Source organism: Nyctereutes procyonoides, unplaced genomic scaffold (assembly GCF_905146905.1).
Source record: "Nyctereutes procyonoides isolate TBG_1078 unplaced genomic scaffold, NYPRO_anot_genome, whole genome shotgun sequence".
Classification (NCBI taxonomy): domain Eukaryota; kingdom Metazoa; phylum Chordata; class Mammalia; order Carnivora; family Canidae; genus Nyctereutes; species Nyctereutes procyonoides.
The window spans coordinates 4,325,160-4,352,760 of record NW_026575024.1 but is presented as its reverse complement, the minus strand read 5'-3'; the positions used below and the strand labels follow the sequence as shown (position 1 = coordinate 4,352,760).

Genomic DNA, 27,601 nt, shown 5'->3' with positions numbered 1-27,601 from the left:
AATCTCCAAATGGTACCCCAGGGACAGCGGTACCTGTCACATGTGCCCTTCCACTTAATGGGAATATTATGCAGATTGGAGATCTTTGGGCGGCTTCAGCAGAGTAGCAACACTGAAGGGCACATGTCGGCAGAGAGGCAGCAGGTGCCGAGCGGGAGCCCACAGGGCTAGGCTGCCAAATTCCTCCAGGCCCGCGAGGCACGGCCAGGAGCAGGTCGGGAGGACAGCCGAGGAGCCTCAGGGGCAGGCCCCCACCTGGGTCCCACCTGACAAAGACACCTTCCCCCACAGGCCCCTCAGCCCTTCTGTTGGTAACCACACGGTACTGATCCCAAGGGACCCAGGCGTGGCTACCACAGGCATCAATGGCCCAGCTTTGGGCCCCAAGGGGTTGCTTGGTAGGGGTGTGTGGGGGGGTGCGACCTGGGAAGCCCAGCTCTCTCAGGAGGCCATCTGGGACGTGTACTCCTGGTGCAAATTCAGACTCCCAGTTGAGAGTGAAGGCTGCGCAAGTCCGGCACAATCCTGAGGTTGCGGTGAAGCCCCGGCCGCAGAAGTAATCTGGTAGCAAAGTCTGGATGGGCTCCCCGCTCCCTGGATTTGGGGCTCTGACCTGGAAGCCACAGACCTCGGGGAGCCGAGAGCTTCGCAGACGTGCCCAGAGAGCACAGTACCGACTGGAGGGGCCCCGAGCCTGCACGTTCACCTCCGGGGCTCCCCGTAGGGCCTCACGAGCAGCTCCTTTGGCAAACGCCCACCCCGGTGAGTGACGGCACTATCTCCTCTGCAGGTTTCCACCTGATACCACATTTGGTCCCCATCCCAGAAAGTCATGGGTTCCGGCAGGACTGGGAGCCTTCAAACACTGTGGGAGATGCCACCCACCCGCTTCAGGGGCCAAATTCTTAGTCCTCCCCAGACCTCCCCAGACAGCCCCAGAGTTGGGTTGGAAAATCCAGCAACGATCTGAAGTGCTAAGTGTAGACTGGGATCAGGACCACCTCTGAACGAGAGGCCGTAGCCATCACAGAGTACTTTGGACACTTCTCCATGAATTATAGCAAATCTGCAGTTCAGACACGCACCCTGGTAAATGCACTGCAGTGATTACAGAAATGGACAGGCACCAGCGCCAGCCAGGGCCGGAGCGGCTGCCACCGGAAGGGCCAAGAGAAGGTTGGGAAGGAAAAGCTCCCTGTGCAAAATCATCTTTTTGAAAGACAGAGGCTTTGCTGGCTGGAGCCCAAGCTCATTCTCACACAAGCGTCGAAGCAAGTTTTTATGAGACGCCGAAGTGAAGCTAGGGGTCCGTGCCTTGAGCTAAGTCACCTGCAGAAAAGCAAACCGAGAGCTTGAGAAGTGCACCACCCAGAGAGCTTGCGGCCCCGGGGTGGGGAGTTGTGACTGTTGAGCGAGGGCGTGGGGTATTGGAAATCCACACGTCCCTCCACGTGTGTGGCTCTCGTACAGGTGCCCTGTCTTTCTACCCGGGCATCAGAACTGCTGGGTCATCTCAAGTGAAGTGTTGATGCATCTAGTGGTGGGTCAGGCTGTATGACCTCACTCCCCAGTGCGGGACTCTCACTCCCCAGCAGTGGCTCTCCAGGCCTCCGTGGTCCTATCTTGCTGCGGGAGGTGCCGTGCTCGCCACTGAAGAGGCCCGCAAGCCCAGCCCCTGGCCTGCTTAGTTAGCTCTGTGGTTCTCCAGGCCTTCTGGCCAGAGCGCTGGAATGCAAATGGTACGGGTGCCCACAAAGCCAGAGTGTCAGGGTGGGAGGGATCCGAGGTCGCTGGGCCTCATCTTCCGCCCATCTGATCCCCAGAGGCTGCTGTACGAAGCCCCTGCTCCCTCCGCATCACCTGGTACCGGGACGTACCAGCCAACCCAGCCTAAGTGTGCATCCCTGAAGCCCTTGACTCAGGGTCAGGCACTGAGCTAACCACAGGGGTGGAGCACATGTGCGGCGAGCTCCCCTCCGGCACGGCCTAGCTGGGGCTGGACGTCAGTGTGCAGGGGTTGGGGGGCACCCGCTGCAGGCAAGGGAGCAGGGACGGGAAAGCAGAGCAGGGGCTGGGGGCTGGAAGACAATGGTATAAGGTCACACAGGACGGGAAGAGAGAAATGGACGTGATCTTGCACGTTGACATGGTGAAAAACATGGCAGCACAGATGTAGAGCCCGTCCTTGGCCAGGAGACCCTTGAAGACAGAGACTGGGATGCCCACCAGGACACCCCTGGCCCTGTGCCAGAGCGGGGGAGGTGGAGGGAGCAGGCAGGCAGGCTCCCCAGTTCTGGCTTTCTTGCCTCTCCTTAACTCCTAAAGACAGTGCCAATGTCCTGGGGTGACCAGCCATAGCATTCACATTTTTGGGGTTTCTACCGCGTTCCCTTCCTAAAGGAGCTAGCGTGGCCCTCAGTCAGATGTCTCTCACAGACAAGGGCAAGAAGCCTACAGGGGTGCTGAGAGAACTGGACCAGAGGTACCGGAGGTCAGCTGGAGACCCCCTTGCCCCTTCCCAGTGGCCAGGAAGAAAGTGTATTCAAGGATAGGGCCCTGGACTCAGAACCATGAGCGGCCAGAGGGCTTCCTCCAAAGACCCCCTGTTCACCCCCACCCCAGGGGGATTGCTCTTTTCAGGATGGGGGCTGTGGCTCAAGTCCCACCCACGGCCAGGGAGCTCTAGATTCAAAGTCTTGAAGGACACAGCCCAGCACCAGAAGAGACCTTGCTTGACGCTGGCCACCTCCCTGGTCGAGGGGCTTGCCGTGGACCCCGCCTGAGCTTCTGGGAGTAACGGGGCCGGTGGAAGGCAGGCCAGGCCAAGGGCTCAGGGAGTTTCTTTCTCTTGCCCTCAGATTCTGGGATTCCCAGGAGGAATGGTTAACTTCAAAATATGCGCATAAATGTCCTTTGAAGCTTCTAGGGCAGGAGGCAGGCCATCCAGGGCCCTCAGGACTCTCTCTCTCTCTCTCTCTCTCTCTCTCTCTCTCTCTCTCTCGACTCTCCTCAGCTTGCTTCTCCAAATTCTTGCCTCTACGTCTTCCTTGGCCTGTGCCAGCATCCGCCTCTCCAGGACCTGCTGCCGTAGCAGCAGCCAAAATAAAAATGCATAGAGACTCTGCAGTGGAAAACAAACGATAACTTCATTGCTTACCCGCAGCCTCCCTGGGATATGAATCATGAGTCTCCATCCTGTCACTGAGTCCAGGAGCGGAGATAGGCTTCTGTTTCCTTTGGAGGCCCAGGGGGTGTGAGCCGCAGAGCCCTGTGGGAGGAGGCACTGCTGGGGGGCTGGGGGGTGACTGGGATGCGTCCACCCTGCTCTGGAGCACACCTGCTTCGCACCACTCGAGTCATGCCCCACAGAGCCCACAATGTCAGATTGGAGGGGTCGTGCTGCCATCTCCTCCCCATTTCAGAGGTCAAGGAATCTGGAGCCCAGAGCTCCAAAGATGACTGTGCACGGGTCCCCAGGGAGCTGGGGCCTCTGATTCCCTACCTGCCAGGCTCCCATCCCTGCCCCACTGGACCAAACCTGGTGCTGTGGTCTGATCTGCAATGGAAAATCCCCAGGCCCCATCCCCACCCTGAGTGACCCAACATTGGCACCCAGGTGGAGACATGGCTGGGGGTAGGGTTTGAGATCCAGCTTGGTGGGGATTGAGATCCAGCACACTTGCAAACAGCTCCTCTGAGACAGGCAGAGACCCGCAGCGAAGTTGAGGAGGACCAGGAGGCTGGTGTGGCCAACCAGGCAGAGCGAGCCACTCAGGGCCAGGCAGCAGCCCCTCTGGACCATCCAGGTGACCCAGGCCCAGAGCAGTGGGACAAAGCCCCACCAGCTGGCGTGGGGGATGCTCCCCACCTGCGGGCAAGGCAACACAGAGGCCCATGCATCTCTCATCGGCACATCTCAGGGACCATGAGTTCCAGAGCCTTCTTAGGACCATGTTTCCAAATCGAGCTTCTCCCTCCCCGACCAGGAGCTGTCACCCTGTCACTAGGGCCGCCAAGCAGGGCTTTCCCCCTTGCAGCCCGCACTGATCTGGCCCTCTCGCAAATCCCCTCTGGATTTCAGGTCTTGGGGGCATTGCGTTCTGCCAACTGCTGGAGCTCCATCTCGAGCAGGGTGGCTGGACACTTGGGGCTGCAGGACTTGGGTCTTAGTGTCCCGAGACTCTCCCATTCTCGAAGCCACCATCAGACAATGAACAAGGAGGCCCAGCCCCTCCTCCAAGATCCCCCTTGACCTGCGAGATTATTTCCCACATGAGGACCTTTTTAATAGTGACCAGGCTTGGCCATCCCAACCACAGGGACAAGCAGAAGACACATTTTACCCAAAAGAAGCCTCTGTGAAGATGGTACATGGGCCTCCAGCCTACCCCTCCTGCCCTTGGGCCCCAGCCAGGGCCCTCCAGCTCACGTGGGCTCCCTGAGCCTTCATTCCACGTGCAGGGACCACAGACACACCTCCTTGAACATGAAGGCCATCCAAAGGCCATGGGATGAGGTAATGCCCAAGAGGGTGCCATCCCCAAGGGCACCGGTCAAAGCAGCTGGTGAGAAGTGGGGAGTTCATGGAGGGGAGTGAGTGCATCTATAGAACCAGCTTAGGGTTTCCTGAGCCAGTCTCCTGTGTCCCCGAGCCTAAGCAGACTGCACCCCAGAAACTCCCTCTGCTCCCCAAGTTCATGTGCCAGAGTTGGGCACACAACGCAAAGAGCCTGTGCCTTCACCTGCAGGCAGCCCATGGCCTACTGCCCCCACGGTGGCCGAGAGATGGCCTCCCCCAGTTTCAACCTCTAGGTTACAAAGTGCCCCAAACATTCTGGGTCTCCTTTAGAGACTTTGTGTTCCCTGCACCCACTGATTCACCTGAAAGCCTCCATAAGGGTCTGCTATTCCCGGGGACCCAGGCCTTTCCTGTGGGAGTGTCTGTGATCAGATCCAGGAAGAGGTGGCTCTGCTCCCAGGGCTCACCACCATGCTGTCAGGTGGCCCCAAGTCATGACCCCTGACTCCCTGGGGGTGGTGATGTGCCCCGCGAGCAGAGGACACCTGCAGGGGGGCCACACTGGGCCCCCATGGCAGCACAGAGGACCTGGGACATGCAGGCGGACTCGGTCAGCACATCGGGGACTCTGGCCTAACTCACCCACCATGGCCAGACAAGAGGGTCCCGGCCAGCTTCGGCCTGCCACCCACCCACCTTTCGCTCGGAACAAAACACGCATCCTATGAGCCTTGCCTGTCCTTGGACCCATTGGCACCTCTGGCCAACAGTCTTGAGCCAACATCATGGCTGTGAGGGGCTGTTCCTGGAGCCTCTTAGAGGGCCGAACAACTGGTAGGTTCTTGGTAGGTATTTGCAGAATAAATGAATGAGACAGAAGTCCCCACTACAAGAGCCCAGTGCAGCCTTGGGAATCCCCTTTCAGTGGTCCCTGGTATCCCCTCAGGCCAGAGGCCATGATCGAGTCCCTCTGTATGCCTCACCCATGCCAAGTATCACAGGGGCCACCAAAGAGGTCAAGGAGGTAACATGTGGTTGGTCAGAGACAGTCCCAAGAAGTCATTGGGAACCAGAGAAGATGGTGGGTGACCCCGATGGGAGTGAGGATGGGAGATGAGGACGTCGAGGTCTGTCTGCCCTCACGTCTTTGGGTCATCCCAACGCGTCTGGAGACATTATTAGCTGCCACAACAGGGGCAAGGCCAGGGCGATGAACTGGCATCTGGAATCTGGGCGCGGGGTGGGGGTGTCTGGGGTGCTGCTCAGATCATGCAACGCACAGGACAGCTCCTGGCGAGGAGCGTCCGGCTCCAGGTGCTGATGGTGCCGAGGTCCGGAGACACTGCTCTCCCGTCGGGGGGTCGAGGGCGTGGATTGTGGCGTGTGGGCCGTTGCTTAAGCACCACGACCCCGCTGCCCCGTCCGAGCGAGGAGCACGATGATAGCACCTATTTACGCTGCTCGCTTCATCTCCGGGAGGATGGGAGGAGAAGGCGGAGGTCCTGAAGGCTCCAGGGCACGGCCTCACTTCTATTCGGAACCTAAAAATCGCCAAACTGGGACAGAAAGTCCTGAGCTTTGCAGCCCCAACCCAGATTGTTCCTGCCCCAAGAACATTCCCCAAGAGAATGTGGGCGGCTCATGGCTTCTCTGGGGAGCGGCTGTGAGGCCCCGCCCTGTGCCCATCCGAACGCTAAACCCCTCCAATGGGGGGACAGGCCTCACCCTCCAAGGTCTGCGTCCTTCCGTCCATCTGTCCAGGAGCCTGAGATGTGCCGCGCATATGACAGTGAACAAACCCCCCCATGCCTGCCCCTGTCCAGCAGAGGGACGTGACAGGGTCACACGCACCAATGTGAAATTACAGCCATGATCAGAGCCCGGGGGAGAGGCGCAGGCGTCAGGAAGGTCAGGCGCAGTCTCGAGGGGAAGGGGCGGGGGGCTCGAGGGAGGAGTCTGGGGCCCTGCGGCCCAGAAGGCAAGGGGGAAGCGGGTCTTCCCTGAGACAGGGACATCGTCTGGCGCCCGCCGCCAGGCTGAAGGTAGTGTCTTGATCCTAAGAGCGATGGGGCACTCCTGAAGGCTTTCGGGGCAGGGAGCAGGGTTGGACATCTTGAGACTGGACCAGCAGGGACAGGACAATGGGCCTTTGCAGAGGCCCAGGGAGGGTGGGAAGAGGTGTACGCAGTGCGCAGGGGTGAAGACGGACCTGGGGGCTCCCGGATAACTCAGGGCAAGGCGACAGCATCCTTATGTGCCCTAGGTTCCGCCTGAGGCTGAGGGAGGGAACTTGTTGGCAGAACTTTTGGGGGGACAGAAATACCATGTCCCTGAGAGGGGACATTCAGGGAGACCAGATCAGGGGGACGTCTAGTCTGGTTTGGGGGCAGGTGCAGTCTGAGGGCCCCCCAGAGCGTGACGCACTTAGGCCGATGCCTTTTTCCGACCCGAGGGCGACCTGTTTCCTACCAGCACCTACAGACTTCGCCGGGGCCATTTCCGCAGCCAGGAGTGGGCTTCCCGCCGCCTCCGCCTCCCCTCGACAGGGCCGGGGACCCACATATGCTTGAAGCCAAGCCCTTGGTGCAGGAACCAGCCGGCACCCACCCAGGGGTGCCCGGCTACAGCGGGCAGCGGCTCCCCTCACCGAAGGGCTTCCGATCGGCTGCCAGGCCTCACCCCGCGCAGCAGTGACGCACGCACACCTCCAGCGCCCCGGCCGGATGTAAATCCAGAGGACAGGAGCCCAGCCTTGTAGTCCCTGTAGCCTCCACGACCCCGCGCCCGGGGGCCTTGCCTGGAGCCGTCACTCAGAGCCTCCCCTCGGCGCCCCGGAGGCCCGAGCCACATGTACCTGGGCATACGCATTCCAAGCAGGCCGCGGGGGTGCTCGCTAAGACACCTCTCCATCTTGCGCTCAGGGCCGAGGTCAAGCGAATGGATCTGTGCAGAAAATGCTCTTTAAAATGCATTACGTGCCGGAGTTTAAAGAGATGCCCGCTGCTCGGTGAATTTCAAAAAGGCCCAAGCCGGTGATGAACGACCTCGGGTTGTTAGCAGCTAAGGAACAAGGGGCTCTGTCTGTCTGCCGGTAAATAAAGTATGGTCATATGTCACCTTCGGGCTCTGCCGGAGGGAGGCTCCCGAACCTGTTGGACAGGAAAGTGCACTTCCCAGTTCATCCGAGCATCATACAATAAGGTTCTGATTGGGATGCATTGTGGAAGGAGCCACAGTGTGCAGCGAGGGGCCCCATGGCCATCTGGGGCGCGGGGTGGGGGGGTCTCAGCTCCTCTGCTCCTGGGCAGTAAGGAAACTCTGGGAGGCGCCCCCAGGCATGGACCAGCACGGCCTGATCCTGATGGCTGTTGGTTAACTGTCGGGCAGATTCTGCCGTGGGACGTTTCTCCCCGGGCAGCACTCGGAGACAGGCCGAAGGCGCTCCTAGGCCCGCGTCGTGGGCGGAGAAGCAGTCGGTTCACCGACAGTGTATGAATTGCATCCTCCGTTTCCTTGCCTCTGAGGACGGTCAGGGAAATCAAACCGGGAAAGCGGGGTGGTTTGGGGGGGGTTCTTAACAAGCCGGCAGGACACATGCCCCGTGTCCCGAGCACCCCGCCAGGCACGGTGGGGAGGCCGGCACCCCCGAGGCCGCTCTGACACCCCCCGGGTCTGCAAGCACGTGCAGGGCGGCCACGGGGCAGCCACGACGCGTCGCTGAGTCCAAGTGACAGACTCCGAGCAGACGAACTCGGGAACGCGCCCGGGCAGAGGAGTCTCAGGACCGAGAGGGAAGGAACGTGTCCCGCGGCTTGCTGTCGCTTCAGGGGACCAGGGGACGGAGCCGGCTGTGTGCACGTTTCCTCTCCCTCGTGTCTGACAGATGCATCCCGGGCTTCCCAGGGCCTGGGCGCCGGAGTGCGTGGTCACGGGGCTGTGCACAGAACCAGATGCGAGATAAAGGATGGGCCGTCCCGCCAAGGTGAGCGGGAATATAATCACCCTGGAGAGACTGGCGTGGGCAATTACTCGTCCCGACCCTTTCTTCCAAGATGGACAGCTTCTCATCGGGGCTCGGGAAGCTGGGTTTGTGACCTTGGGCAAGTTGTTTGCTTCTGGGAGCTCCACCTGTCATCTGTGGACGGGCAGCGCCTGCCAAGCAGTCCCCAGCACATCTGCGAGCCACTCGAGCCCTGCCCCCCAGGTGCGAGCGCCCCGGACTCGGCCCGTGCAGAGAGGCCGGGCCCCTCCCCTGGCTTCCCCCCAACCCTGCAAGCCGCGTGCACTGAGCTGCGTGTCCCGCGCTAGCTGGGTGCCGAGGCCTGGAGCCCCCGCTGCCAGGCTGCCCGTGGGCACCATCTCAGTTTGCAGACGTGGCGATTCTCCTGGTAGTTTGGACTCCAGATGGGCCTCGTTCACAGCAGGCCTCCCGCCTCCTCCTGCTGAGGAGGCCGTGCCGCATGCTGTGAAGGCCGAAGCTCTCATATCACGCTGCCCGGGCTAGGACTTCAGTTTTACCACCCGATCCAGGCATCGGCGGAGTGGGTGCTACTCCTCTGGGCCTGGTCCTCATCTCCAGGACGGCGATGAGGATAATGCAAAGGACTTGAATCCTTATAGGGAGGAGCCCCCTCAACAAATGAAGGTCTGATTGTAGCCGTTACTATTATCATGATGCCGGTCTGAGAAGACAAGTGTGTGGTCGCTGTGGCATGTGCCCCCAGGGATGTCTTGCTCGGTCCTCCTCGCTTACCTGAGATGCATGGGTCTTCAGCTTTGCGCGGCCACCCTGTGCGGAGCACCTCGGTCTCTTTCCATCCTCAAGGCAAATCCCCGGGCACCAACGGGATCCCCCTGTGAGACCCCTCATTACCCGAGAAGCCCTCCACCGGACAAGGCCTCAGGGTAAAATATTTAAAACTGAGGCTTTCCTGCCAAGAACCCCTGGCCTCTGAGGTCTCTGGGCCATAGCGTGGGAATCCCTCCTCGAAATCCGGGCTCCACTCGGCCCTCCAGGGGCAGGGACCACTCTGCTGGTAGGAGTGGGGCCGTGAGCCGCGCGTGGCCGCTCACAACACCCGAGACGTGAGTATTTCAACAGGTCAACGATACGCAAAGCTGTTGGGATACCTCGCGTTCTTTTCGCCGTAGCAAGTTCTCAAAATCTGGTGCGTGTTTTGCTCTGATCACGTGTTGCAATCTGGACGCCAAGTTCTCGACAGAAGTACTCGATGTGTATTGAGAGTTCGTAAAATTTAAAGCCGAAAACACAGATAGATACACGGCACCCAAATTGCTCCCAACAAACTTCAAAGTTTTCCGATAAGCGAGTCAAGCGTTAGCTTTTAAATTCTCAGTCTTAATTAAGTAGAACGAGACATCTGTTCCTCAGTCACATGAGCCACATTTCAAGCGCTCGGAAGCCACGTGTGGCTGGTAGCGGCTGACGGCACCTGACAAAGACCGTCTCCTCCATCATCAGAGGAAGTTCTGCTTGCTGGGCAGAGCTGCTGAGAACGGTGCCCTGGGGGGCCCTGTGTAGACGCAGACCCCGACCATCGGGGGCGGGGGGCGTCTAGGGTGCAGGGGGTCCGGCCCCATGGATCGCACTTGGGGTGGTGAAGCTATAAAGAGCAGGGACTCTGGATGCAGCCGGGTGTCCAGTTCTGGCTCTGCCTCCCACTAGGGCGGTCGACTCCCTTCGCTTCCCTGGGGCTCCTGCCCCACTGATTACCAGGCTTGGCCGGACCTCCATGGAGTTCTGTGAGCCTGTCAGGACACTACAGGGCTTGTGCCGGGGATGCTCAGGGACCTCTGTCTCCGTCAATGAGCAGCTGTAATCTCGTACAGCTCTTTTGCACAATAAACTGAAACTTGCCTCTTCGTACCTCACACCCTCCCACCTTCCTTCTGTTCTCCACAGCTAAGCGGAGACACGCAGATTGCCTGAGCCACACAGTTGGCCTTCAAACGGTTTAAAGCAACTATCCCATCTCCTTACCCTTCCCTTCCTGCACTCTAAACCATCGCACCCACTCTGTGTAGTACCATGGGAGGAGAAACCTCGTAAGCCGCTATCAGCTGTCCACACTTTAGTGAGAACTGGCTCATCAGCTTACTTTCCTTTGTAGGAGCGGGCAGGCAAACAAACAGTCCGACTCCCCAGGAACAACTTACCTGAGGTTGTGGGGTAGCAGGACAGCAACAGAATTAGAAGGTTTACAGGCTCTGGCCATTTGCCGCATGGACTGTACAGTTGGTCCTGATGAGCCCCAGTCATCCCCAGCAGCCTGCATGCAGAGGCAAATGGAAAGTCGCGAGATTGTACCATGGACACCCCACATCCAGCCACCCCTCACCTTAGCCTTCTCTGCTCCAAACAGCCTTTTGCTTGGAGGGTAGATGACCTGCCTTGGGGTGAGGCGTGAGGATAGGGCGAGGGGTCCTTCTCCCCAGCTGCCTGAGACCAGACGCTTCCTAGGTGGCCTTTCTTCCCTAATATGCCCCCGAGGTCAGCTTAGCGGCTTACCATGTGCAGTCCCAAGGCCCCCTGCCCTTTCCCTGCTGTGCTACCGTCGCCCCATCCAGCTACTGGTCTGCCTCCCCCGACAGACTCCAAGACCCCTGGGCCTCGGTTATTGTCCTCAGCGCTCACCACCCCGTTGTGACTCCCTTTCCCTTCAGAAGGGCATTGGAAGCCAGTCTGCAGGTAAAAATCCCTAAAAGAGGCCGTGTCTTTCCTGCTCGTCCCTCTATCCCCCTGGGCCAGTGTCTGGGATATTATAGGACCTTAATTCAGGCTTGTTGAGTGAATGAATGACATGACATGACAGCAAGTAGGACAGGACTGTGGGCACAGAATTTGGATTTCCCACTCTCACGTGGCTCTGCCAGCCTGAGGCTTCCCTGGGGTCTCTCCAGGGGATGCACGGCCCAGGGCGCCAGCACAGTGATCAGGCACAGCCTCCAGGCTGCATCAGCCATGGAGGGTTACAAGACCCTAAACTGGGGACATGCCAAGTAACTGGGCCGGAAGGGTTCACCTGTCCAAACAGAGGTCTTCCTTTAGCCCGCGCTCCTGGGAGGAGGAGATCTCTAAGCCCTAGGGATGTCCTGATAGGGTGCCTGTGTTTACCTGGGAGTCTTGGGTCATGCCTGATGGTCTATGCTGATGACATGACTCACCGTGGGCGCCTTGGCCCACCCAGTCTATCAGCCTGACCTCCAGAAGCGCTGGATGCCAAGGTCAGCCAATGGGCCGTGAATCATGTCTATGTGGTCAGGCACCCACAAAAACCCTGGGCCTGGGGGGTGTGGGGGAGCATCCTCGCGGGCAGTGGCAGGTAGTGGCCAGCGGCCAGATCGTGGGTACTTTGCCTTCATTTATAAGGATTTCATTTCTTATAATGAGCATGGATTTCCATTGTAATCGCAAAAGAGCTTAGGCCATAAAAATATATAAAAATTGATTTAGAGGGAATAAATGTAACTTCATGTTCTTACTCGACCTCTCCACGGCTCACGAAACCTTGTGGGGAAGCCCCAGGAGGGGGATTACAAGGTGGGGGTCAGCTGGGGAGTGAGAGTGGGGCTGTGGGGAGAGGATGCTCTCCTGGTCAGGAGGCACATAGAATACAGCACAGATTCCCAAATGGGACAGACTTGTACTGAAAAAGTATCCGTTGTTTCTCTGAAATTCTGTGTCACCGGGCATGCTTTATCTGAGTTTGCTAACTGGCAGCCCTGTGTTGTGGCGACCTGGACCCCTTCGAGAGTTTGATAGAAACCCCGGGCTTTCTTCTGGAAAAGTGCCTGGGCCCCATTCTGCCAACAATTCCAAGGAATTCATGGAACCCTCTGAAAGCCTATCCAAGGATTTAGTTAGATCAGGGCTCGGCAAACGTTTTCTGCAAAGCTCCAGATAATAAATATCTTCAGCAAAAGCAGCCATAGCTGATACATACACACAGGCATGGCCGTATGCCAATAAAACATTATGGGAAATTCAAATTTCAGTTCCCATAAATAATTTCTGTGTGTCAAGAAAAAAATCTTTTTGATTTTTTTTCCCAGCCATTTAAAAAAATATAAACACCGTTCTCAGCTGGCAGGTCACAGTGTACCTAAGCCCTGCTCCAGAGCCCCCACCCGCCCCCGGTGGGGTCTCCTCCTTGCCCCCGAGTCCACCCCACCCCACTGCTGCCACTGCCCCCTTTCAAATGAGGCCTGAGCAGTTTGGGAGGTGGGTGTTTGTTTGTTTTTTTTAAGAAAACAGTTGTTGGGGAAGGAATAAGGGCAGGTCCCAAGTGGTCTTTCTGTGATGACTGAGTCACCGGCCCGCCCACAGCCTGGGCCCCTTGCTTCCGTGCTACCTGCAGGGGAGGAAAGGTTGAGTGACCTGAGCAAAAGCCGGTCCGCATGGCCCTTTGCGGCTGGTGGAAGAGGACCCTGTGGCCCACACGGCTCATAGGACGTTCTCGCAGGAAGCAGGGGAGGTGACAGACGGGCAGGGGATCCGGCAGCACGGGAGGTCACAGGCGACTCTCCTTGTGATGCCAGGCCCTGCCCTCGGCACCAGCTAGGTCCCTGGGGATCCTACAACCTCCAACAGGGTGGTGGCTTTCTCGAGGTGTTCTGGAGCAGCAATTGAGTGGGCCACCCCATCCGCCTGTCTCCTGTCACTCAGCCGTCCTGGAGATGTGGGTTGACTGGCTGCCCTTCTGGTGCAACGCCGTCCAGCCTGGCTAGCTGTGACACAGGCGCGTTCCAACCCCGACAGCGTGTGTGACTGGCCGCTGCAGGGGAGAAGCAGGCACTCGGTCGGCAGGGCGCTAGTGAGCATAGCACGGCGGCCCGAGTGTGGGGCCGCTCCACGGGAAGGTGAGCCGAACGGGCACAGACAGGTCTTCGTGGGGCTGGACGCTCTCCAGTCAAGGGGGAGCGTGTGCGGCAGGACCCGGTTCGCCCCGCAGCCCGGGGGCCTCAAACGCTGCTAGCCCAAGAGTGGGTGCTCAGCAAACGTCGGTCTGGGATTGAGTGCTTCCAGCTCCCACTGCCCTTAGAAAGTCTAGGGGGATCCCTGGGTGGCTCAGCGGTTTGGCGCCTGCCTTTGGCCCAGGGCGCGATCCTGGAGTCCCGGGATCGAGTCCCACGTTGGGCTCCTGGCATGGAGCCTGCTTCTCCCTCTGCCTGTGTCTCTGCCTCTCCCTGTGTCTCTCATGAATAAATAAATAAATAATATTTAAAAAAAATAAAGTCTAGATGCTCCCCCTTTCTGGAGAATGCACCTTGGAAGGTGGTTGCTTTGTAATGCCCTTTCTCCATAAAATAAAAAGTGGCTATCTCCCCTCTAATTATATATATATATATATATATATATATATATATATATATATAATTTTTTTTTTTTTTTTTTTTTTACTGCTCCGCAAAATCTCGAATCCGACGACCAATCAGTCCATCGGTGTGTTCATTGCCTGGAGAGGAGTATCCCTAGAGCACCTGAAAACTGCCCATAGTTACCCATCTCCTGTATATACTACAAAGGGTTTTTTTTTGATACCGGATGTTTCTGCCTTGCTCTGCCAGCTTTGTAAAACAAGGCACTGCCAAGTATTTAATATTGATCTCTGGGAAGACACTGAGGACACTCGGGCTCAAGCCAACATGCATTAAAAGGCTGGTTTTCTCAAGGCTACACAGTGGAATCCACACGTTCGGCATCTGTTTTTGTACCACCACCCCCCAGGCCTGCTGAAAGAGGCGCTCCAGGTGGGGTCGGCCTACCCCTCCCGGAGCCGCCGAAGGGATGGGGAATAGTGGAATCCCTTATACCTGAATAAAACGGCTGAGGCAGACATGAGAAGTGAGCTGGGTCTAAGGTACCTTGGGTAGCCAGGCAGGAGAATGAGTGGAGAACAGATGTGCTGAAATTTCATTAAGAGGGTCTTGAAAATCAACCTGTCAGGATTAGATGCTTGTTCTTTCCAAGTGGTTTCTGAATGTTCAAGGTTTTCTCTTTCTTTTTCTTTCTTTCTTTCTTTCTTTCTTTCTTTCTTTCTTTCTTTCTTTCTTTCTTTCTTTCTTTCTTTTTTTAAGGAAATAAATAATTCTATAGGTCCTTCTCCCCAATCAGTGGCCTATCTTTGAAATTAACCATTTCTCTGGCTCTCCCTCTGATTGGGATCATGTTCCTCCTCAGTCTTTCTGAAGTGCTATTGTGCCGGGTGTTATTCGCTTAGCCACACACAATGTAACTTCGAAATGTGATGTAAAAAAAATTAGCATTTCCAGTGAACTGGAAAGAATGCATCTGATTTCAAAATGTGTACTTAGAAAAGAAAAAGTGCACCCAAATTGATTCTACAACTTGAGGGCTTATTCCGGCAAGCCAAACCTGAAATGCATTTTTGCAAAGGGACAACTTTTATTTATGATTCTTTAGAGGAAGGAAATATGAAGATCCAGGCACAGGGAGGGAGGGGGGAGCGGGAAAAAAGCATCTTGAGGATTTAATATAGCTTGGATTAATCAAAGCGCCTGCTTTTAAGCTGTGTGCCCCCACAGAGGAGTGAATTAATGAGCGATTTTATGCAATGAATATATTTTTTTCTTTAATTATCTAGGTATTTCAGATGAGCATGCTTCTTCTGACTTGAATTCTCCAGATACTTCTCTGAAATTTTAGCTTCACTTTGCATGGATAATTACTGCCTCCAGTTGTTCGGAGAGCAAGTCTCGAGGAAGTGGAAACCTCTCTCGCCCCGGACCCTCATGCAAATCAAGTGAGTTGCTCGCAGCTCAACCTCAACTATAGCCTGAATCCTTTTGAATGAAGAATCTGTTTTAGAATTATCCTTAGGCCGGTGTCTCCTAGGTTGGTTTGGGGGAGCGGTTGTTGTTTTTGTTTTGGTTTGGGTTTTTTTTTTTTTTTTTAAGAGTGCAGACCCTGGACCCCACCCCAGGAGACTCAGAACCAGCAGGCCTGGGGTGGGCCTGGGAGCCTGTATTTTCAAAGGTCTCCCAGCAGAGTGGCCAAGCCCTCCCCTCCCCCTACTCTCTCTCTCTCTCTCTCTCTCTCTCTCTCTCACACACACACACACACACACACACACACACAAGACACAGAAGAAAGCCTTTGATGAGGCAGGTTAGCTTCTCCGCTGCCTGTAGACCCAAGGCTGATCCCAAAGGCTGAAGGTCTGTGAGCATGGAGAAGATGGGTGTCCTTTCCCACAGCACTAAGCTCAGCAGCAACGCAGACCCCCAGGAAGAGGGTGGGGGGCCCTGGAGACAAGCTGAGCGCTGTGGTCGGTGTCGCCCCATTTGTAGGTTCCATGACTGTCCCAGCCTCCAGGAAAGGGGGGAGGGGACGAGGACGCTGGGCGGTGGAATTCCCAGGCTGGGGCCTAAGCACTCAAGGTCAGTCTTATCTCTGCCTCGCAGCTTGACCCAAATGGACAGTCAGGTTTTGAGAAACAATAAGTGGGCACCGCCAAGAAGCCTGGAGCTATTGAAAGCCCTGGGCGGCAAATGTCGTTTGGAGGAAGGATTGCCCCTTCCTCTAGTAAAAACAATCCTGGATCTTACCTGAGCATGGGGGCAGGGCAGCAGGGCTCAGGGGCAGGGCCAGAGGGCACCTCAGAAGCCATGGCCCCCAGGCCACCCAGCCCAACCCCCATGGGCACCTGCCTGTCCTCCCCTGGGTCCCTCCCTGACCAAGCCTCTTCTGAGGCGGGGGGGGGGGAAGGGGGTGGTGCCCCACCTGATAGAAAAGTGCTAGATCAGCGGGAAGCCTGGGCCCTTCCGGCCCTTTCCCCTCGCAGCCAGCACCTCTGGGGTCTGCGGAGTCAGATCCCACCTTCACTCCTTCCCACCTTGCCCCTGCTGCCGAGGAACAGAGGGAGCCTACTTCTGACGCTGGCATCTCCTCTCCCCCACCCAGAATATTTGGGAACCAGAAACCTCAAGTTCAGGAAAGTACAAGTGTGGCCTCTTCTTCTGGCCACCCCTCCCTCTGCCACATTTCCATTAGCACCAAAATCATAGCTGCCAGAGCCTCAGCAGCTTCCCGGCTTGGATAATTATTTTCTTCTTATTTCCATTCACATTCACCTGCAAACTTCATTAGACACTGGTGTATAAAACAGTCATGTCTCGGTACACGTGGCCAACCGGGCCCAGGTCGTGCCGGGGCCTGCCTCCCAGCCCTCCCTCCCACGCCCTCTCCCCCTCCTGTGGGAACTAGGACGAAGCCATCCTGACCAGGGGCCTGCAGAAGGTGGCCTCCTACCCTCCCAGCAAATACCCTTCTGCTGCCTCTCTGCGCCCCCCGCCCCCTCGGCAGGTGTTGATCTGGGTTAAAGCGAGTGGTCTTGGTCTTCCCTTTCCCAAGCTCAAGCCTAAGTCAAAGTTGGACAGAAGGGTTGGCGGGGCTTTCCAGGAGGGAATAACCGCCAGAAAGGTGTGCAAAGGCCCACGCAAGGCGACCGTGCTGTAACCAGCTCCAAATGAGCAGACACTCTGGGCATCTTCAAGGTGAACGGGAGAGCGACGGACCCAGGAAGCACGGCCTCCATGTAGCAGTGACGGCGACACGTGGCCCTCGTCCCACTCTGCCAGAATTCAGGAGAAACCACCCAGTCCCTTCTCCACTGGAGGCCCTCCCCTGGGTCTCTGACATGTAACTCTGCTCCGCGGAGTAAATGGAAAGCTCACTGCAGGTGCCTATTTCTTCTCTTTTCTTGAGCCCATCGAGTCAGAGAGCCCAAGAGACCAGGCCACTGAACGGAAAGTCACTTTGCTGGGGGCGGGGGGGGGATGCTGCACGGAGCCGCGTGCCCCAAAGTTCAGCCCACCAAGTTTCCAGTCTGTGGCTTCTGCGTATCTGCTGGCTTAGCTATTGTGCCATTACTTACTTAACTTTGTTTTGCTCTTGCATTATTTAAATGAATTACTTGGAAGAGATGTTTTACGCTACACCACGGTGAATGGAAAAATCTGTATCACTCGCCACAAATAGGAAATACACATAAAAACAAGTCCATACTTCTCAAACGTGGTAACAGCAACCCTCACCACCTCGCTTAGGGGCCTGGGACTAGGGGGACGAGGGTCCCAGAACACGACTAGAGGGTGTCGGTGGTCGGGTTACAATGTGGAAGACACCAAAGTATCACCAAAGAGTATTGGCAAAGCAAGAGAACTACTGCAGAGTTTGGAAAAATTCTGAGGGCCAGAGAGGAGCCTGGGTGTCCCCAAGGCGACACACTTGCGTGTTTCACAGGAATTCACCATCCCTTCCCTATGGTGTGTTTTTTGTAACAAATTAGCACGGTGTGGGGTTTGTTTGTGTTGGTTTTTTTTTTTTTTTTGTAAAGGGAATTTAATTTCATGTATTTATTTCTGAGCACTTATTTCTGGTTCTCAAAAACCAAAACATACAAAAGGGTGTGCGGGGAGGTGTCCCGTGGCCTCCTTCCTCTCTCTCTCTGGCCTCTCCGCCCCCCTCCTGGGAGCCAGCCAGACTAGGGACACACTAGGTATATACAAGCCAATGCATACGTGTATATTTTTTCCTTTTCTTATAAACACAGATGGTAGCATACTATAAACATTGTTCCCCACCGTGGCTTCAACAATGTGATGACGCATCTCCTCTCACTATACAATGAGCCTCCGGGTTCTGTTTTTAGCGCTACATGGTAATTCCATCGCAAGGGAGGAATGGGGTTTATTTAAGCAGCCCTCGATGGCAGGCATCTACGTTGTTGCCAGCCTGTTGCTGTTACCAACCACTCGGCAATGAATAAACCTGGGTATTCATCATCCCCGGCCTGGGCAGGGCATCGGAAGGAGAAGTTCCTGGCAGTGCAATTAGCAGGAGCCTTAGAACGTTGTTTGCACGTGTTTGCGATGTTCCTGTCCTCGTGGGACGGAGGGCTCCACCAAGGAGGTCAACGTCTGGGGACAGGAGCTCCAAAGAGCTGGTTTTATTTCCTCCAATTTAAGAACAGGCCTCTCCTAGTCTCCATCTTTGGGAAAAAAATGGAGAATTCCATTGAGCTGCACACACACACACACACACACACACACACACACACACCATTGGGTTCTCCATGAATTACGGATTTTTAAAAAGACAGGAAGGGAGGTGAGATATTGAATTTCCAAACTGGTTTTATCTTACTTAATTGAAAGTTCATCTTGCGCTTCGGATTTTGGCACGGGTGTGCAAAGTGGCCGCAGCAGCCCCTCTCCAGGCCCCCTCACGCTTAGGAGGTGGGTTTATGGGCTCCCGGAGAGACGAGGGCTCCTTCTGGGTGTCCCACTGGCGGGGCTGCTGGAGCACGGCCTGCCCGTGCGGCAGTATTTGCAGGATCACTGGTACCCCAGCCTCAGGCCTCGCCGTGGCCTCGTGGCCGTGGGACGTGTCCCAAAGACGTGGGGGCACCTGGACCTCTGGGTGCCCCCCCTCGTGAGGGGCTCCCCTGGGCCCGGTAGGCACAAAGGGAGACTTTTGAAGGCGGACACCAGAGGCAGTGACTCAGAAATACGGCCACACGTGGGGTTCTGGCTCAAGAGCCCGAACCGCCTCTGGGGGTCCTCACGTTAGAGCACCACGTTAGAGCCCACACCGTGGTTCTGCGCAGGTCCCCATCTTGGCGCTCCCACGTTGGACTGTTTGACCTCAACTAGGAGACACTTTGGGTTGTCACGACTTGGGCGAGGAGGGAACTATTCCTGTTCTGTGGGCGGAGGCCAGAGAGGCTGCTAAGTACTCTACGACGTCCAGGATGCCTCCTGGCAGCGGTGCATTACCCCACCCCAAATGTCAGTAACGAGCGGGTTGGCCCGGCCGTGCGACACCATCAAAAATGGTCTGGGGACTCAACGCTGTCTTTGTTTGTTTGTTTGTTTTTAATTTTATTTGTTCATGAGAGACACAGAGAGAGGCAGAAACGTAGGCAGAGGGAGAAGCAGGCTCCATGCAGGGAGCCTGATGCGGGACTCGATCCCAGGATCTTGGGATCATGCCCTGGGCCGAAGGCAGACGCTCAACTGCTGAGCCACCCAGGTGTCCCTCAACACTGTCTTTGAAAGGTGAAAGCACCCGGTCCCCTCACCTGAAGGCAGGAAACGTGTTTGATGTCTCCACTCCCCCTTCTCTGTTTCCAGGTCTCTGGCACTCAGACCCTCACTGAGTCCCCCGTCTCCTCAAGTCTAGGCTGCAAACATGTACACATCAGCTCAGAGGGGAAATATATGAGAGAAGCAATATCTTCGTATTCTCAACAATTTTTCTCCTCTGAGCTCAGAGAGCTTTTCCAGGACAATGTTACTTTATATTCCTATAATATAATCCAAGAAGGGATTGCTCTTCTCACTCTCCAGATAGACATATTTCCCAGAGAGCTGTTCCTGACAGCTAGTTAGTGGGAGAACTGGATCAGAATCGATAAGTCCTGAGTACCCCCCCTTTTTTTTATTTTTACAAAATGAAAACAGTTTTTTTCCTGATTATAAAAATGATACATGCACATTGTTCTTAAAAAAAAATTCAAACAGTACAGAAAAACATAAGGAAGAAAAATAAAAAATTACCCAAATCCCTTCAGCAAGAGATATAAACAAATGTAGACATTTTGGTGCCAATCCTTCCAGTCCTCTCTGCATGCGGGCGTGCATGTACTTTACCCACAACACCCTGCTGGCCGCTCCCGGGTCTCTCCACCTGCCCCTCGCATTCTGGGCTCTGCTGCAAGGCCGTCCGGGGCATGGCAGGGTGCTCAGCAGCATCCCAGGCCTCTACCCATTAGATGCTCAGAGCATCTCCCCATCCCTGAACTCTGAGAACCCAAATGTCCCCCCCAGAGGGAGGAGGCAAAACGGACCCTAGTTGAGAACCCCGGAGATAAATGGAATCATGATTCTACTGCTCTGTTTATACCCAATGTTTGGAGAGAGAGAAGGTGGGGGCGGAAAGAGTAAGGGTTTTGACTGTTGTGTCCCTTGGTATTTAGCATCAGAGTCGCGGGCAGGGGGCGGGGACCAGCTGTGATGTTTATGAGGTCAGAGCTGCAGGTAGATGACCTGAGGTCTCCAGAAACAGGGACAGGGCGCCTGTGCCGGGAATGACCCCACGGGCCTGTCCGAAGTCCTTGCTTGGGTGGTGTCACCACGTGCCTGGCTCTGTGGCTCTGGTGGCAGGGACCCCAGGGCCAGAGGGAGGCTGGCCCCTCCTCGGGGACGAGGCCGGCTGCAGGGTTTCAGGGTGATTTATTCCAGGCACCGAGGCAAGAGGAGCAGCAAGGGGGCTGGTGCAGACAGCGTCGTGAGGTTCTGTTTGTGGGCTTTGTTTTTTAATTCAATTCTTTTGGAAAACAGATAAGCACACGTCTGCTTCAATCTAGTGTGCTAGGTTTTTTCTTTTCGTGTAAACTTTGGTTTCTTTTGAGCTTTAGATATTAAAAAAAAAAGACAAATGTATGAGATCAGTTGGAGGTTTAAGCAAATTGGTTTATTCCATTGCCGGGGGAATTGGGGTGGATGAGTCACAGTCCTCCGGTTGTCGGATTTTTACAAAGTAGCGTATGGTTTCAATGCTGGTGCAAAGCCTCTGGCTCCTTGCTCTCCCCACCCCCACCCACACCCTTGCCCCTCCTCTGCATGCACACCCCTGGGTCTCCCTCAAAATGCAGACTCCAGCACCCGCCCCTCACCCAGCCCAGTGGGACCAGGAGAGCCTGGCTGCTTCCTAAAATGATCCCCACTCCCTGAAACATCAGTGCACCCCCCAGCCTCAGGGTAACAAGTACAGTTCTTTCCAGGGCCCACAGGCCTTGCGCAGACCCTGGCTTTCTCCCAGGTGGCCCAACCTTCCTTGGGCCCCCCTGCTCCCGTGGTTCCCTCCCACAGGGCCTTTGCACATGCAGTCTGCCCCTGTGCCGGGTAATGCCTCCCTGTCCTTTGGATCTCGGCCCCACAGAGCATCATCTGGGTCGGGACCAGCCCCCTCTGCTGCACGTCATCGTTGGTGGCAGTTTGACACCTGTTTCTGTGATTATCCAATTAATCTCATTGGGCCATAAGCACCCTGATGGCCGAGGCACAGCCGATGAATATCTGAAGGAAGGAAGGCAAGAAGAAGGGAAGGCGGGAGGGGAGTCCCCTCCATCTTTAGAAGTGTGATTTTCTTTTTTTTTTTTTTAACCTTCAACATCCCAGTCTTCCATATTCACGTGGCACCTGAGTATCAGCACTCTCTGCCCGCCTCTCCTCCCCTCCTGGGGACCGAGGTGAGCATCTCCCATTAGTGGATTGGGGAGACACATCCATTAAGCACCTGCGATGGCCATCCGCTACCAGCCAGCGCGGGGGAGGAGGAATGACTCAGTGCCTCCCCGGCAGGAGTGACCAAATGGCCCGCTCCAGCCTTCCCGAGGAGCCGTCCTCCGCCCGTAATGGAGAAATTATGTGAGGCGTAATTTATAGTAAAAATCAAATGAACATTAATTCTGGTGAGTCACCCATGCAGAAAGGGCACCCGGCGGCTGTGGACGTGGGCTGCGGTGGAGGACAGCTAAATGTTCAATCAGAGACAGGGGACCGCACCGCACACTGTGGGTCCCAAAGTTTGGGGCGGCGGGTGGGCGCAGCAGCACGGGTCCACCGCACCTCGGGCTCCCGAGCTGGGAGGGCACTTGGCCAACGGCCAGTTAAGCTCCCCTATTTCATAAAGGGGGCCTCCAAGACCGCAGGAGATGCCAACCTGCCGCATGTCCTGCCCAAACCGCCTTCCCCAACTGTGCCCATTGTGCGTCTTTGGGGCCCCCTCTGCACCGGGGGGCTGGCACTCCTCTCTCCTCCCTCTGCCAGCGCCCTCTCCCCGTTCAGGGGCTCCCATCGACCGAGGGGGGGACGCCTCCAGGCTTCTCGAAGGAACTTTCCCAAATGCAAGCTGGATTGTCAATGTGTCTAAAATGCTTCAAGTGGCTCATCCCTGCCCTCTCAGTAAAATCCAAGCTGGGGCGGTGGGGGGAGGTTGGGGGAGTCCTGAGGGTCAAGACCACCCCATGCATTCCCCCTCCCCAACACAGGCACACACTTCCCTTCCGCCTGGCTAGCTGGCTACCTCCTCCTCATTCCGTGTCCATGCCGCCTCCTTCAGGCAGTCCTCCCTGCTTCTCCTGGCCAAGACCCTGTCATTCACAGGGTCACAGGCTCTGAGCTCTACATGCACAGACCCACGTCCATCTTGTCCTCTTCTGCGTCCCTGCGGCATACGTCATTTCAGACTGCTGTGGGGAGGGATGGGTAGTGGCTGGCCCCAGAGAACTGGGGATGGCCGGGGGGGGGCACCTCTACTTCCCTTCCCCTGCCCTTTCCGGACCTCTTCCCAGGAGGAGGATGGTCCGCAGGAAAGCCAAGTTGGGGGGTGCCCCACCACAGCCACCCCGGCCTTGGTCAGGGGACAGGGACCCCGTCACGGCCCTGGTCTGGACCACAGGCATCACAGCTAGCTGTGAAGGAACAGGCCACAGATGGCTCCCATTCACAGGCAGGTGCCAATGCCCAGTACACAGGAACACCTTCTTTCTGAGAAGATGGTATCAGTCCCAATTCACCTGATTACGAGAACATTCTTCCTTTTGAGAAAGTGAAGAGTGTCAATGGAGTTTGGGGAGATACTTTGGGGCAGACAGGGCCCCTGCCCTGGACTTCCTTCCTCCAAGAGTGTGTTCTGGGTTTTCTTCAACTTGTGCAGACCGTGGCCTGCAGCTGGGAAGCCCAGACCCCACAGACTCAGGGCCATGGGGAGAGCACCTGCCAGGCCCGAAGTGGTCATGGAGGCTCAGGAGTTCCAGCCCAAGGAGGCCTGGGCCTTTCCCGGGAGGTCCTGGTGCACACTCTGGAGTATTAGGGCTTCCGGGCAAGAAACCCACCCCCCTCCTGTGACCTACCTCGGGCTCAGCACCACCCCTCTGACCTACCCACTGCCCCGCTGGTCCCAGCCAGGGCCCTAGATGCCTCCCGGGCACCAGCTCTTCTCCCTCACCAGGTATCCGGGCCAACTTCCTCTCTCCTGTCCAGTCACCCCCACATAAGGGACCGTCCTCTCTTGTCTCTTCTTCCTGATGCTGGCTGTGCACCTGCTGGTGCCAGCATCCTAGGACATGCAGGGACACCAGTGGGCAGAGTAGAGCAGCGCCCCCATACTGTGCAGCCTGCATTCAGGCAGAAGAGGAACCCCTTACACTGTAAATACACAATACTGTGAGTCAGGGCACAGAAGAGAGAAGAGAGATGAGGATGGGGGGTGACGGGGCATCCAGAGCCCACGTGGGTGCGATTTTACCTTAGTTCTCTCTCTGTGTGCTGACCTGCATCCAGGAAGGCCTGGTGTCTCAGTTTCTATTTCTCATGAGACTGGGCCACACGTGCCTATATTTTAAAAAAACTTTTCATTTTAAAATCGTTTTAGATCTACAGAAAAGTTACCAAGAGAGTCCAGAGTTTCTGTGCGCCCAGCACCCAGTTCCTACTATTGTTGCATTGCTGGGCTAATTTGCCACGATTACTGAGCCAATATTGATACATTATTAACTCAACTCCAGGTGTTACTCAGGTTTCACCAAAAGCCCTTTTTTTTCTGTTGCAGGATCCATTCCTGGACACATTACATTTTACTGATAGGTCTCCTCTTGGCTTTGAGTTTCTCGGATTTCCCTTGTGTCTAATGACCTTGACCATCCTGAGGAGTGCTGGTGGATATTTTGTAGGACGTCCCCAGGGTTGGGTTCATACTTGGATTGGGACGATGGGTTCAGGAGGGACTCTTGGACGTGGAGGCTACTCATCATGCCCTACCTGGGTCCGTGTTCCCGACCAACAGTCAATGGGAGATGTGAACCTCGGCCCACAGTGGGTAGTTGTGTCCCCGCTTCTAAAGGGGCTTTTATATGAATTCTTTGCAATTCTCCATACAAGAGATTTGTCTCTCACATGCATTCCTCTATTTATTCAGTTATCTACAACAGTGTAGACTGGATCCTAATCCCGGGCTAGCCTGTGAGTCAAATGGTTCCACTCTGGGTCCCTGGGAGCACTCCGGGTGGCTCCTGTGTCCCTTGCCGGGCCCTCGTTTTGGTTTTTGAGCACATCCTTACTTTCTGCCATGATGCCGGGCTCCAGGCTCATCACAGTCCTCGCCTCAGCCCAGGAAGAAGCTCTTGTAACAAGGAGGCTGATTCCTTCCACCAGATACTGGCATCGGAGACCAAGTCCGAGGTGGGGCACGGCTGCGGCTGCTGGGGTGACCCTGCTTCCAGGGCTTCCCAGGGCCCCGAGCAGAGCTGGGAAATCCGTCTGTGTACTGTGCCCACGATGCACACTGATCTAGAGCTATTTCTGCAATGTCGGATCAAAGGCCCTCCAACACCAGGACCTGCGGAAGGGCACAGACTCCACATCTCAGCTACCCTGGGGCAGGAGGATCGAGTCCAGAGCAGATGGTATGTGAAATCTTTTTTTGTCCTGATTTATTTCTTCCCATCAGGTCAAGGTAAAACTTGGGTAAGTCTCTTAACTGTAGTCTCCCAGTGGGGTGTGGGATCCCTCCCAGGACACCAGGTGATGTCTGGAGATGGGCAGAGGGGCAGCCACTGGCATCTGGTGGGGGCAGAGGCCCAGGGTGTGGCCAGGCACCCACCGTCCCCAGGACGGTCCGCACATGGACAGTGGGCCAGCCTCAAGTATCAGTGATGCGGAAGGTGGGGAAGCCCAGGGCCTGGACACAGGGTGGGGAGCGCGGGGTCTCCAGATTAAACCTGCAGCCTGTCCTCCTGTTCTGCCCGAGTGCAGGTACACAGAACACTAACATGCTACCTAATTCCTAGTTCTCCTGTACAGCCTTCCACTCCCCACGGAGGGAACGCCTCGAAGGGACTCCTGCTTCTCCTGTGCAGCTCGGCGGGGCCGGCGTGCCCACGGCTGAACGGGCGGCAGGGAGGAGGAGGTCACAGTGGGCAGAAGCCACGAGGAAGGAAGGCTGGCCTTGGCAAGGACGGGCATGTGGTCTTCGCTGGGGACAGGAGGAAAAGCTACAGGCGAGAGAAGCAGGTGGCGGTTGGCATTACAGCTGTGCTGGCGGTGGGGAGTGGGTGGGGGTGCCTGGCCCCAGAACCGGACCATTAGGCCCATTACCCACCCCCACCCCGAGACGCGGGCTCCAGAGCTGCTGATGCTGAGCCTCCCCTGCAGCTGCACTCTGGGAGCAGAGGCCCTGTCCTTCGTTCCTCTCTCGGCCTCTCATAGTGCCCGCGGCCAGAGCGGCCCGAGCACTGTCAGGAAGCCGCCCGGCACTTGGGACACTCCTTCAGTTGCCTTTTTCATGTCCCAAGGGTCTGAATTTTTCTGCGCTGTCCATCCAGCTGCCTGCTTAGTTCCAAGTGTGTGACAAAGACAGGCCCTGCCCTCAGGGGTTCAGTCTGCGGGGGGAGCCAGGCATTAGGAAAGTAAGTTCTACGCTATGGTAAGTGCCACGAAGGAAGAGAGCCACCTGTGACCGTGGGAGAGGACGGGGGGGGGGTACCCGGGCATCATGCTCCCTGCGGAGCTCCTAGAGCAGCAGCCACGAGCTCCAGGGAACCAGAGAAAAGGCGAGGGAGCCATGGGTGCGAGGCGAGCAGGGAGGGCTCTATGGAGAACGAACAAAGAGAAAGACGTCTACTCTACTCAAGCTCAGGTATTTATTAGGCACCCACTGCACACCTTGGGAGAAGGCCTGGCTGGTGAACATAGTAATCCCCAGGACAGCTCTGGCCCCCATCCCACAAGCTCTCGGACTAGAATAGGGGCAGCAAACATTACCAGCAAAACTACAGGGATGATGGGGGCTGTGAGAGCTGGGTGGCAGGGGGCTCCCTGCAGGTGGGAAGCCAGGGTGAGAAAGACCCCTCTGGCCCCCAGGAGAGGAAGAGCAGGCCCAGGTGCAGGTCTTCAGGCAACTGTGGGCTGAACAGCGTGTGGAACATTTGGGGACATTTGGGGGCAATGCTGGTGGTCAAGGCCAAGCTCAGAGGGTGGGCTGTACTGCAGGTAGCCACAGGAGGCTTGGGGCAGAACAACAGTAGCACAGGCCACCGCGTGGGGGACTCGCTGGTGGGGGGGCAGGCTCCCCATGTCCCGCCTCCTGACAGTACAGCCCAGCCAGTGGGCGCAGCGCTCCTCAGAGCCCTTCAGGAAAGCCTCCACCCAACCCTCTGAATCCAGCACAACAGGATTGGGGGGTGCCCTCCGGAAGAGCCCTTCATCTTCATCACCCCTCCCGGCCCGGCCCCGCACGGGGACCTCTGGTGGCCCCAGGTGGACAGAGACGGCACAGGACACCGGTGGCCCCTCTCTGCCTCCCAAGGGCTAATGCCACCACGAACCTCATGGACTCCACTCAAACATGCGCATGGAAGCCTGCCTTCCGACCGCCCGCTCCCCATCCCAGTTCAAAGGCAGCGCTGTTGACTTTGAAGAAACGGCCTTTGAACGTGGGTTTGCAGGGGCCTTGGCGGCAGGCTCTGAGCACCACGGAGAGGAACTTCATCACGGCTCTGTCTCGGCCTCACGCGCTGACAGCCGGCCTCAGCAGTTCATCTTCTGAAGGCTTCTCCCTGAAGGTTCTGTCGCCACCTTGATTTGAGCAGCGGGTGCGTGCTCACGACGCTGTTCTGTGCGGGGCCCCAGGAGAAGAGTCTATGAACAATGGCCTAACTTGAGTGTTGCCACCACGGCGAACCCCTGCCTCGTTCTGAACAAAAGCTGCAAATCAAAAAGGAGCTGTCAGTTCACTCCTGGGGAAGCAGGAGGCTGGTCCTTCCTGGTGGTGCAAAACCACGGGAGCGCAGCCTGCCCTCCGCCCTCAGCCCACCGTGCGCCCCGCGTCCTGCTCCAGGGCTCACCCCCGCCGCCGACTTCGGTGGTTCTAGGCCGATGGCACTGGAGGGTGAGGAGTGTCAACGGGAGCCTGGACGTTCTGCCTAGAACATTCGCTGCGGCCGAGAGGAGATAGTGAGAAGATGACGACGGCAC

General features: G+C 56.6%; 1 long non-coding RNA gene across 2 annotated transcripts in view; it reads right to left on the bottom strand.

The window, feature by feature from the left end:
• Positions 1 to 10,702: 10,702 nt before the first annotated feature.
• The window catches only part of LOC129497854 (uncharacterized), a 47,110-nt gene continuing 30,211 nt past the window's right edge, over positions 10,703 to 27,601 (bottom strand). Inside the window, exon 3 of one of the 2 annotated variants that reach the window (XR_008662004.1) lies at positions 10,703 to 10,809. This is a non-coding gene — a long non-coding RNA (uncharacterized LOC129497854). Of the gene's footprint in view, positions 10,810 to 23,856; positions 27,332 to 27,601 lie in introns of those variants that run through there. The other variant, XR_008662003.1, reaches the window with a different exon arrangement.